At 39.5% G+C, this 12,455-nt stretch overlaps 1 protein-coding gene across 2 annotated transcripts in view; it reads right to left on the bottom strand.

Annotated features, from left to right (window-relative positions):
* The window catches only part of BMPR1B (bone morphogenetic protein receptor type 1B), a 427,129-nt gene that overhangs the window by 54,457 nt on the left and 360,217 nt on the right, over positions 1-12,455 (bottom strand). The window lies entirely within an intron of this gene.

Genomic DNA, 12,455 nt, shown 5'->3' with positions numbered 1-12,455 from the left:
CTAAGATTCTGCCTTTGGGCTCCTCTACTTCTCTGGACTGGCCTGTTATATGAAAACATCAAGTTTCATTTTAAGATTTCCAGACTTAAGTTGGGGGTGGGGTAAAAATGAATAACAGAAAGAAGGGGTTTTAACAAGATCCTAGAACAACATTTTTCAAACTTTTTCATCTCATGGCACATATAAACTAATTACTAAAATTCTGTAGTACATCAAAAAATATTTTTGTTTTTGCCAGTATAACAAAAAAAAAAAATAGGTATAATTTTGATTCATTCACAGCGGACAGCCATTTTTGTGTTGGCTGTTGTCATTTTTAAATTTGACAGTCTAAGGAAAAAGAAGTCAGTGCCCCAGACTAAATAGTCAGGTACTGCATGATTTAAAAATTCTTGCAGCGCACTGGTTGAAAATTGCTGCCCTAGAAGGTAAAAAACAATAATTTTAATTTGTCTTGGTTTTCAGATTACAAAGTATTTTTACTTATTCTATCGCATTTAATCCTCTCAACAACGAGAAGTAATATTATTTCTATTTTATGGATAAGGAAATTAAAGTTATGAGAGTCTAATAAGTAAACATCTATAGAATCAGGCCTTGAGTCAAGAACCTCCTGCTTTTATCCCACACATTTTCCCATTATCCTCTCCCGGGACTAAAAATGAAAAACAACTACTATTCATAAAACTATTTATAAACAAACAGCACTGTCCTTACGAGTTTGAATGATGAAAGCAAGCAGACCCTCCCCCTCCATGTAATTCATACGACCCTACTGCATGTGCGAAGAAATAAAGGACTAAACTATATTTCCATCTTTTCCTCATATACATGCATGCTCAGTATCCAAGACAGATATGATAATGGCAGGTCTAAAAAGGGAGGAAAGCACTAAGCATGGTCTTTCTGGGCGGGTCTGTTCTGGGTCAGTGGAGCAGCATTCTGCCATACCTTAGCCCTTCAGTTATCATCAACACCCTTAGAATCGTTTAGTTGGTTTATAAGCCTCAAGTGATCCAAAACACCTCAGTTTATAAGAACTAGCATAGCCAAGTTCAAATATACCACCAAATGGCTGGGTAGGGCCGATGATAAATCTCTTTGTTAGACTAAGGTCAAATGTATGAATACAGCTGTGGAAGAAAGACTATCTCAGAACAGCCCATGCTCTGAATTCCTTGCGGTTCTTAGCCAATATACTGAGATTGTTATGATAATCTAAAGCATGTAAACACTGAAGGCAATAAATAAAAAAGCTGTCCCTTAGGAATTTACTTTAAACAATATAAGCAAACAATACCCATGTGGTTTTTTTTTATTCCTTTCCTACACATTTAAACTATATGTGTAACTTACATTCCCATCAAAAATAAAATTCAGGACACTCATTTGAGGAATCCAATGAACAATGTGAACTGAGGAACGGTACCGAGACAGAGGAGGGATCAAAGGGACCAGAGGAAAAGAGGACAGAGGGAAAGGGGATGATAGGAAGGGATAATCTTGAAGGAAAGGGGGGAGGGCGCTGTAGGGAGGTGGGCAAGGGAGATGTTGAGGGGAATACAGGAGGGGAATGCATTCAGGGCAACACTAGAATCTATGTAAACACAATAATTTAAAATCAATAAAAAATGTAAAGTTTAAAAATATGCAATTAGAAAAAATAAATTAAAATAAAATTTAAAATAAATAAATAAAATTCAGGAATTATTAGAAACAAAGTCATCTTTATTTTCTGACATTAGGAATTCATAGAGGCTAGAAAAGTTGATTTAATGTATAAAATCCAAAAAATAAAAAACTGATTTCTCCTTAATCATGACTTCCCCCTGCTCAAAATCTGAGTATGGAAATGTACTTTGAAGCAATTTACAAGAATCAAGAATGAGACTAGAAAAACCTGATAAAGCCCTGGCCGGTTGGCTCAGCGGTAGAGCGTCGGCCTAGCGTGCGGAGGACCCAGGTTCGATTCCCGGCCAGGGCACACAGGAGAAGCGCCCATTTGCTTCTCCACCCCTCCGCTGCGCTTTCCTCTCTGTCTCTCTCTTCCCCTCCCGCAGCCAGGGCTCCATTGGAGCAAAGATGGCCCGGGCGCTGGGGATGGCTCTGTGGCCTCTGCCTCAGGCGCTAGAGTGGCTCTGGTCGCAACATGGCGACACCCAGGATGGGCAGAGCATCGCCCCCTGGTGGGCAGAGCATCGCCCCATGGTGGGCATGCCGAGTGGATCCCGGTCGGGCACATGCGGGAGTCTGACTGACTGTCTCTCCCTGTTTCCAGCTTCAGAAAAAAGAAAAAAAAAAGAGAAAAAAAAAAAACCTGATAAAGCTGTTAGTAAGTTATCATTTCAATGTCTTAGAAAATATAAAGAAACTTCAGGGAGAGTAATTTTAATCTTTAAAAATATACTCCCTTGCCTGCAAAGAAGGGTGGAAATAAAATTATAAAGAGGGGATGCAGAGGGAGAGAGACCCCGGAGAAGAGTCCTATCCCTTACGTCATCAATTCAGATAAGAATCAATTATTTACTTGAGTAAAAGCAACAGGGTGAGAGAATCATTTCAAGTGCCTATTCTCTGCAACAAAGCAAAAAATAATTTATAAGCTTCTCATTGAAATTGCTAGCTAGTAAGGAACATTAACTGAAAACTTGCACTAAAATTACAGAAGTTTAAGAATTTCTTGAGAACTTTCAACCCTCAGGCAAGCACAAATGTAAACAAAGCTGGTACTCCAGAGGCAGAGCGGAACCACACCGCCCACCACTGAAAGACGGCCTTCGAATGGCAAAGAAGGCTGCCATTACCATGGCTCCTCTGGACACTCTGTTGTCTTGTTGTCACAGTAAGTTTGGTTTTGATATGCATTATATAGATTATTACCCCATCATTCTCAGAGTGTTGAAGGTGATAATAAGACTATCTGAAGAATCATGAAAGAAACAAAAGCAGAAATCATTTAGACAAAAGTGAAAATGGTAATGTGTATACAGGAATGTAGGATCAATCATGTGATTCCAGTAGGGATTATGAATTTTACAAAAAGACAACTGATATAACACTTCAAAAATGCTGCCTCTGCCATATAAGCAAAGAAAAGTAATTGAAAAGAATGGAACAAGAAGTTGCATACCTACATGATTGGCCACCAATGATGAAATGCCTCTTCACATAAGTTAATGCATGAAAAGGCAAAACATTAGAAAATCTGAAAGTCCCGTGAGGTCAAAGTAGTGATAATAAAACTTTTGTTACAACCCTGAGAGGGTGCTACAGATTCAAGCTCCTTGGTTCTGCCCAATATTGCAAAAGCAAATGAGTGTCTGGAGCATCTAGAAAGATCGTCAGGCAAATAGCTGCCACAGGAGATTTCTGGCATGCCCAAGTGAACACAGTAAGAAAGAAAGGGGTACTTCTGGCTTCAAGTTTTGAGTGACTAAGTGATACTCTTTTTAGGTGAGTGTGTGAGCAGAACCTGCAAGTTTGGGATCTTCTCATTTACAGTCAAATGCATTTATAGACAGCCTTTTGGATCAAAATCATTTATTAGTTTTTACAGGATGGTAGGAAATCATTTCATAAAATGTCCAAAATTGTACTGACAACATCCTTATTGAAGGTACTCTGGTAACTGTTTTATTTTACTGACTATAGTGTTCATAAGGTTTACCCACACCTCCATCCCTTTTAACTCTATTCTTTCACTAAGATCTCATGTTTGTGTATTGGAAACCCGAGGGCTGTTCAGAAACATCACCAGCACAGTGGAAAAGAAGCTATTATAGAACTTTTCCTCTAATAAAGATTAGATCTTTATAAAGATACATCTAATTATAAAATAATTTTTAAGTATGAATTAAAAAGTTTACTGTCATTCAGTGTGATAGTAAGTTTAAAAGCATTTTAAAAATTAAAAATTATTAAATTACTTTAAATTGTTTTTTAATTACAAATGGTTTAAAATTTTGCTCTTGACAAAAATTAGAGACATGGAGATCTTCTCCAATGCATGTGTCCACAAGGATTAATATTTCTCTTGACTGATCAATATGTAGTCCAATATGTTTTTCAGTATGTCAGAGATACTAGAAGTCTTAACTTCTTTCATATTTCTTTTAAGTTTCAATCAGAATAGATCTGAAAAGACTGCTGGGTTTTTGATAATTTGTAAATAGGCCCCTGAAAACATTGTCTTCTCAAGTACATATTTCACATTCAAGAGAATAAAGAAAGTTTTCAAAGTTTTCTGTCCTAGGTAAACTCAAAGATACATGCACTTTTAGAGTTGTCATTTAAATCATGTAGAAGTTAGGCGGCTGACTAAAGCAGCTTAAAGCTGCTTAGAGCTTTCAACAGTACATTTCACAAACATTCATCGCAAGCGCTGTGAGTGACGCTGAGTGAGCAGCCAAGAATGCCAGGGGAGAGCGCTGGAGCCTGTGCTCTGGAGACTTCCTAGTTTGTGAATAGCTCCACGGATGCCAGCAGAGACAAAGTAACTTAACTTCACGTGACACGGATAAAAATCACAAGCTGGTCAAGTGTTTTCTAGTGAAGGGGGGAGGGGAAAAAGAAGAAGGTTGGGGAACAGTAATGACTTAAAGTAATAGAATCATCTTTTTGTTTTGTTATTATTTTTTCCTTATCATCTTCTGTGGGTGGATTCCCATAGTGGTGGAGAAAAAGAGGGTAAAATATATAAGGCTACTACTGATCCTCTTCTCTGGCTTTTCTTCTGAGGGGTCATAATCCTGGGGGAAGGTGAAGTGATAGCATTATGATAGTTTCAATATCAGAGGTAACCTTTTCATTATTTTATCCTTGAGGATGTGTGAGCATCAGACACCCTTCTCTGGCAGCCATACCAAGTGATTTAGTATTCTGTTCACTAGCCCCCTACCCCTGGGGAGGTACGAGATATTTTGAATTTGTCTCAATTTTTATATTAATAGGGTTTTTGTATATTCTCACTCTTACCACCTGTGCAGGTTTGTTCAGTACCTGTCACCCAGACTGCTCTGAGAGCCTTCTGAGAAGGGGGGAGGGGGCTTCCCTCTCCCGTTCTGAATTCTAGCCATTCTGCCTGATAAATCTTGCATTGTTCTTCTCTGCTCAAAAATCTCCAATGGTTCTTTATGTATGATTTTAAAGAGCTCTACCTTATTCCTTTTCTATTAAGTCCAACAACAAATGGGCCCATTTAACATACTCATTTATGACTAGTGAGGAGCATAAAAGGAGAGTTATTCCTTGTAAAAACTTCATAAGGAAATTTGAAATCATAGCCTCTTCCATCCAAATTGTAAGTTCTGATGCAGGACCCACAAGTCTTATAACTGTGTTGGTTTAAATTCAATATCTTTTACTGAAGAAAAAGAAGAGATCTTAAAACTCAATGTTCAGATGGCCTAGGCAACAGTGGGATAAACTAGATGCAATGAAAGGTGTATGAACAAATGAGAACAGTGTACACTTTAAACACTATGAGACCCTGGGTCAGGAGCACCTGTCTAAAAACTCATATACCACCATATTTAGCAAGAGGTTTAGAAGCCCTGGGTTAACAGAAACTTTGTAGAAAGACTCACAGTCCCTAAACTTCTCCTTCCAGCCTTTGTGACTATATGACCAGCAGCCCTCACCATGCAGGTTCAGGTTCCCATTGGATTCGGGCTGGCAGTAAAGGAACTGTGGGGCCAGAAAATGGTGGGCCATTCCCTTTATTCAAGTCTCGTACTGGCGGATGAGCAAACAGACAGGGAAGACGGCTTCCTTCTCAGTCAGGGCTCCCAAAGCCCGACTCACTCTCCAGACTCTTTGGGACTCCTAGGCCCCCACAAGCCTGAGCAAGGCTTCCTCTCTCTCTGCACTCTTCTGCAAAACAGGCGGGGGTTGGGGGAGGCTTTTCCAGCAACCAGAGCAAACAATCGCCCCTCCCAATCAGGAAGGCAATTCACAGTGTGCAACCTGCCGCCCTGAGGGCAAGCACTGCAGCCTTTCATAGACCATACACATAGGGTGCTGCCCCTTACAAGTGAGCAAACCTGAAAAAAAGTATTTGTTTACCCAACAGTGACTCTTCAAAGTCCAGTTGGAGACTGATTGGATTATATAGGCAGCCTGGTGTCGTTTACATATCCTTTGTGCCAACATCTGATATGATTTATTACACCTGTAACTTTGGAAAACTGCCCACGCAGGAGTATTCTTGGTCAGATCTCAGTAAGATAAATAAGGAAGTATTTAAAACTATCTCTGTAACAGTATAAAAAATAATTTTTAGAAATTAATCAACTAGTGGGAGGGAGTGGAAGAATCTAAGAGAGGTGATGCCATAGAGATAAAAATAACTATTACAGACCAAATCAAGTAAAACTTTTAAAACTATGTGAAGTAGGCCCAGATGATACAAAGGAAAAGATAAACAAAGCTGAGATTACACTTGGTAGGATGGGAAAATAGGACAGAATATAAGCATGGTGAAAATCATGTTAAACAGAATGATTTCAAGAGAATCTGCAGCTTTCCAGGCCCTGCAGTGATAGCCTAGGGTCCAGGAGTAGAATGTGGAAACAGAGTGGGAAAGATTAACAATGCAAAATAACACCCGGAAAGATATTTCAAAGACATATTATCTCGAGGGAGATGGGACAATGGTTTCACTGCTTACTCTGACTTTCGTATGCTAAAAAGCGCTCTAATGCATGACATATTTGCACCACATCCTCTAACACGCATGCCATCAGGCAACGGAAATGGCAGGGATTTTTAGAAGCTGCACATCTGCACCTGATAGGAAACAAGGCCAACAATGACTTTGGCCTTGGTGCTGGCTGGTAAAGTGATTGATGGCACTCAGGCAGAGTTATAAAAAAAAAAACAAAAAAACCTCTAAACTTCGCACATGTTCTCTGAATTACCATGTGGGATTTCAGAATCTCTTTTAACTCTGATGCACTCTTGATTTGGGCCACTTTTTGGATCGTTCTCTCCAGGAAAGTGGGAGTGGTAATGACCATGAGATCTATCTAGACACCAGATTAGCTAAAATCTGCCTGGTGCAAGGCTGCGGGCTAGAGAGTTTAGACCAGCCCTTATCTAATTCTCAAGCAAGCACACCCATCTTGAGAAATGTTGTATCTAAAAATGCACGACGGGCAGTATTACTCAACAGGTATTTCCTTGCAGGTCAGCAAACAGCTTGTTACTAGTCTGAGGAGGTTAATACAGAAACTGAAATTTGTATAGCAATTGTGGACTAAAAAAGGTGCTACATGGTGAACCTGACAAGCTCAGGGAAAACCTGCATGGTAGCCTTGCAAACTCAGAGACCTAAAGTAACCACGGAGGATGGTCTGAAGCTGTTTCTAGCTAAAGCAGTTCATGGTGCGTAGTCATGCCCTTAGGGAGGTATTTTTCTCTGACAAAGGTCAATGCTTACCTTAATCTAGCCCAATGGGTCTCAAACTTTTTGAAGTTGGGGTGCATTTAAAATCCTACAAGTAATTGTAGGCACACTATATACAAATTTCTGAGAAATATGTTATAATAATTAAATCAAATATTAAAGAAAAAATATAAAGTCCAAGCATGCTTTTATGGTAACTAAACAAAATAAATACAACAAAATTAAATTTATTCTAACATTAAAAAACATTTTATGTTACATTTTTTGAGTTATGCTTTTTAGAATTCGTAAAAAAGAGGGGTTAAAAAATTTTAAAAATGACAAAAATGTTATCTTTTTATACATATAGATACATTCTTAGTAAGATTTAATAAATTCAGCAGGTGTACACAAATGTGTTACTGTTTTTCATTCCTGTGTTTATGAGAAACATGAGCCTGATGTGTCCTAGCAATTTCTTCAATGTTTGGGCATATATTTGAAAGGTAAACTCTCATTTTCTCATCAATACATTGAAGAATTCCTCTCTTTTTACTCTTAATTGTGTTGAGTGCAAAAAAACCCCACCATACATATTATCTTAATTTTATACCAAACAAAGGATAGAAGAAACTTGCCTCCAGTCTTTCTGGGGAACATGGGGGGTAGTGTAAACAATCCAGCACCACATCTTAACAGCCTTTTGCAACCTAATTAGGCAAGTGAGGTGGAGGGTTGGGCAGACTGTCAGTTTACAGCCAATTCCCCACACCTCTGTCCTCCAAATATCTAAACTCCAAAAACCTTGTTGGTTTTTTGGTCCCCAACAGGCACATATTTCTCTGGAATACCATAGGGTGCACCTGGAAATCTTCTAGGACACACCAGTGTGCTGCGGCACACACTTTGAGAACCACTGATCTAGCCTGTCTGTAGTCTTTGCAACTGCAATATTGAACAGATAACATGCAGGGCAGGCATCCCATCAGAGCAGGAACCAACAAACCCCTTCATTGTTATTCTTACCATGTTAATTGCTGTTAACTATCTTATTCCTGCCTGTGTAAAAGAAGTTTAAGTATATACATTTTACTTTTTATCCCCGCTTTGCTTTCTCCTGCCTCCCTAATCTATCACCAATCAATTTCATGTAACTTCCTTATGTCTTCCCCCTTTGATTCTGAAATAAATAAGTGGTGAAACCACCATTTGCCAGAGCATTTTCTCAATCCGTTGAGACTTTGCTTTCTGCCAGCTGTTGACAGTTTGGCTCATATAAACTCATAAAAAATTCTTACAGATTTGGAAATTTCTTACATCTACACAATACATTTAAAAAAATTCTTTTAGATTTTATTTATCTATTTTTAAAAAAAGAGGAGAGGAAGAGAGAGAGAGAGAGAGAGAGAGAGAGAGAGAGGGATGGGGGGAGGAGCAGGAAGCATCGATTCCCATATGTGCTTTGACCAGGTAAGCCTGGGGTTTCAAACTACAGACCTCAGTGTTTGAGGTTGATGCTTTATCCAATGTGCCACCACAGGTCAGGCTACTGTTCATACAATACATTTAGCTCTGTAGAATCCAAATAATAGAAAACAGGAAAAAACAGAGCACATAATTTGTAGTAAGTATTTTTAAATTTATTTTTCTAATTAATCAATAATTCATTTTCATTGTATTTTAGAAAAGTATCTGTGTACAACTGTGTGGGGTAATCTCTGTTGAAAGAGATAGCTTGAGAAGTACCAATCTGAAGGTCAAAGAGCAGAGCCTGGGCTTACAGAAACAGAGGAAGAAAGGCCTGGATTTGTTCTAGGTCTTAGGGCACAAAACAGAAGTAGTCCCTGTGATTCATCCACAATTGATCTCAGTGTATGGGAGACTCAAATGGAGTCAATACATCAATTAGCAAATTACAACAATTAGCAAAATGGATGTGCATTTTACTCAAGAGGTAATATTCGCTTATTTGAAATCCAGTGTCAGGGGTTGGCTGCTGGTCAAGGATTCAGGACTTTGGTATCTAGGCTACACTTTTTTTCATCATACCAGCATGAACAGTGACCTAGGAAAATTACTTAATCCCTCAGAGCTTCAGATTTCTTACCTGAAAAATACAGATAATGTTAAATTTTTCATGGGAATGCTATGTTTAAAGATAGGTGAAAGTAAGCATGCCAGTGTTTATAAATAGCTTAAGAGATACTAGTTTTCTGTCGACCTTCTACAAGTTAACTGATTCATGTTGACTGTCATGGTATACCTACTTTTATTTTAGGGGTTCCTTGTTACTGTTGCTATTTTCTTTGTTGTTGTTGTTGTAGTTTGCTTTCTTTTTCTTGTCTACCATGAATCAAAGTTTGAAACCATATAATTCACAATCCATTCCCATCTAGCTTCCATCTCTACTTCCACATTAAACATTTCTAAACTTCTGTTATTGAGGTCAATAAATGTGATTGCTGTACTTTAGTTCTTATCCTATTTGACCTCTCACAGCATCCTGTAAACTTCAGTGACACTATTCTCACTGCTCCACTGATAATTCTGAGTCTCCTGAGGAGAGCTTCCTTTACCCGAGCATTAAATGCCTCAGGGCTCAGTCCTACTCCAGGAAGTTCTCAACTCTTCAGGGCCCACTATAGCCACAGTCCCTTTGACTTTGAGCTTGACTATGACCCTTGATTTGATAAATGGAATTTTAGAGGACATGACAATAACAGAAGTTTTAAAAGTTTGCTCCCTACCTAAGAGAAAGAATATATCCCTTGCTAGCTGTTGATCCAAGAAGGATGAAGAAACATGTGGAGCAGGCCTGACCTCAAGCAGCAGCCTGAAGCCAAGGGCACCCAATATGGCATAGCCCAACACAGCCGCAGCCATGTGCAGACCCAGAAATAAGAAAACTAAATGTCTTTAGTTGTAAGCCATAGTGATTGAGTCTGTTTGCTGTTTGCTTCACAGAAAAACCTGACTAATGTTTTACTCTTTCTGTATTTTCTCGACAACCTCTTATCTGAGCTCCAAATCCACACTCTGCGCCTACCCTTTGATATCTCCACCTGGATGTGTCCAAAACTACATATTAAACTCACCATGTCCAGATTGGAATTTGACTATATTCTTCTGTCCTCCTGCATTTAAAAGGCTACACTATGCATCCAAATGTATATCCAGAGACTTGTGAAGCCTCTTCCATATCCAATGCATCAGCATAAAAATTTCGCTCAAATACACCTAATATTCTTCAGAATAGAAAATTTTTTTACGAAAGCAAATCAAACCACATCAATCACCACTGCTACTCCTGCTTAAACTTTTCTTCAATAGCTTCCCATGCTCTCGGGAATAAGATGGACATGTGTAACTCAGCCCATCAGGCAATTGGTAGCCTTTCTCCTGTCTCCAGGTTCAACTCCTTCCACAGCTCCTCCAGCTCCCTGTCCTCTAGGAAAATCAGTCTTCTTTGAACTTGTCCAGCTTCTCCTTCTCACCGCAGAGAATCTGCATTACAGTTAACCCTGCCTGAATACTGTCTTCCTAATTAACTTAGATCACTTCAATGGCCTATAAGGAAAACAAGACAAAATATTTGAAGTTGAAATAATTTCAGAAAGCATGAACATATGATCACCAGACTATCGGTTAAATGGCACAGATTTATTCTTAATTATGACAGGATCTGACAAAAAAAAAGAGTAAGATATTCCCCGAATATACTTCCTCCTGCTAACTTTCTTCAGGAAACTTTGTAAAACTCCTGATACTTTTTAAATTTATTACAAAAAAGGAACTATTTCCCAGAAAATACTGTCTGGGCTTTGGAATCATTTTACCTTTCAAGACTCGGTGAATTTGGGACCTGAAAACTGTATAATTACGTTAACTAGTGTCAAGCCAATACATTCAATTAAAAAAAAAAGGAGGCCCTGGCCGGTTAGCTCAGTGGTAGAGCATCGGCCTGGTGTGCAGAAGTCCCAGGTTTGATTCCTGGCCAGGGCACACAGGAGAAGTGCCCATCTGCTTCTCCACCCCTCTCCCTCTCCTTCCTCTCTGTCTCTCTCTTCCCCTCCCGCAGTCGAGGCTCCATTGGAGCAAAGATGGCCCGGGGGCTGGGGATGGCTCTTTGGCCTCTGCCCCAGGCGTTAGAGTGGCTCTGGTCGCAACAGAGCGACACCCGGGAGGGGCAGAGCATTGCCCCCTGGTGGGCAGAGCATCGCCTCTGGTGGGCGTGCCGGGTGGATCCCGGTCGGGTGCATGGGGGAGTCTGTCTGACTGTCTCTCCCCGTTTCCAGCTTCAGAAAAATACCAAAAAAAAAAGGAGACTCAGTGATCCCAACCTTGTTCTATCATACAAGAGCCAAGTCCCTGACCTCTCTGGATCATAAACGCCTTCAGTCTAATGGTAAGAAATAAACATTCCCTACCACACTTTTTGCTGATTAAATGAGATATATACTTGGGATTATACCCTCTCTGTGTCATTCAATTAATATATATTTCTTGAGCTATATATTTTATGATAGACTGAGAAGCTTGTATCAGATTCCAGTTCAAAGAAAACTTAAAAAAACAGGTTTCAGGAAGAATAAAAGCATCCAATCTCATGCTCCTTTCTGGGTAAGGAGGTCCCCAAATAGCTGCCCGGATATTCTGTCTGGATCTAATGTACCAGCCCAACTCCTTATCTGGCTTCATTGTCCTTCTTGAGGGAAGACTATGCTTCTCTGGCATTTTAACTTCTGAAGTCTGCACTTGTTTGGTTATCTCAGCCACTTCTCCCTGGGCAAACTCTGGCTTCTTCATGGAACACTGTTGGCTTCCCCAGGGCAGTAAATGCAGCTATAGTGACCAGCAAAATGGATGTGGTTGCATAAAGGTGTATATGGAGGAAAGAGGCAAACTGTCCAGTTTCACATATTAGAAAATATTTATACAAACAATGATCTGCGAAGGAGTTTCTTCTCTAGTGCTCTGACAATGTCTTTCCAACAGATGGTATACTCTCAGTAGTTCAAGTACTATAGTTGTCAGTTTAAGAATAACTGTAGCTGCTTAGGCGTTCTTTCCA

Source organism: Saccopteryx leptura, chromosome 5 (assembly GCF_036850995.1).
Source record: "Saccopteryx leptura isolate mSacLep1 chromosome 5, mSacLep1_pri_phased_curated, whole genome shotgun sequence".
Classification (NCBI taxonomy): Eukaryota; Metazoa; Chordata; class Mammalia; order Chiroptera; family Emballonuridae; genus Saccopteryx; species Saccopteryx leptura.
The sequence above is the reverse complement of the archived record's forward strand: the minus strand, read 5'-3'. Positions and strand labels throughout refer to the sequence as shown.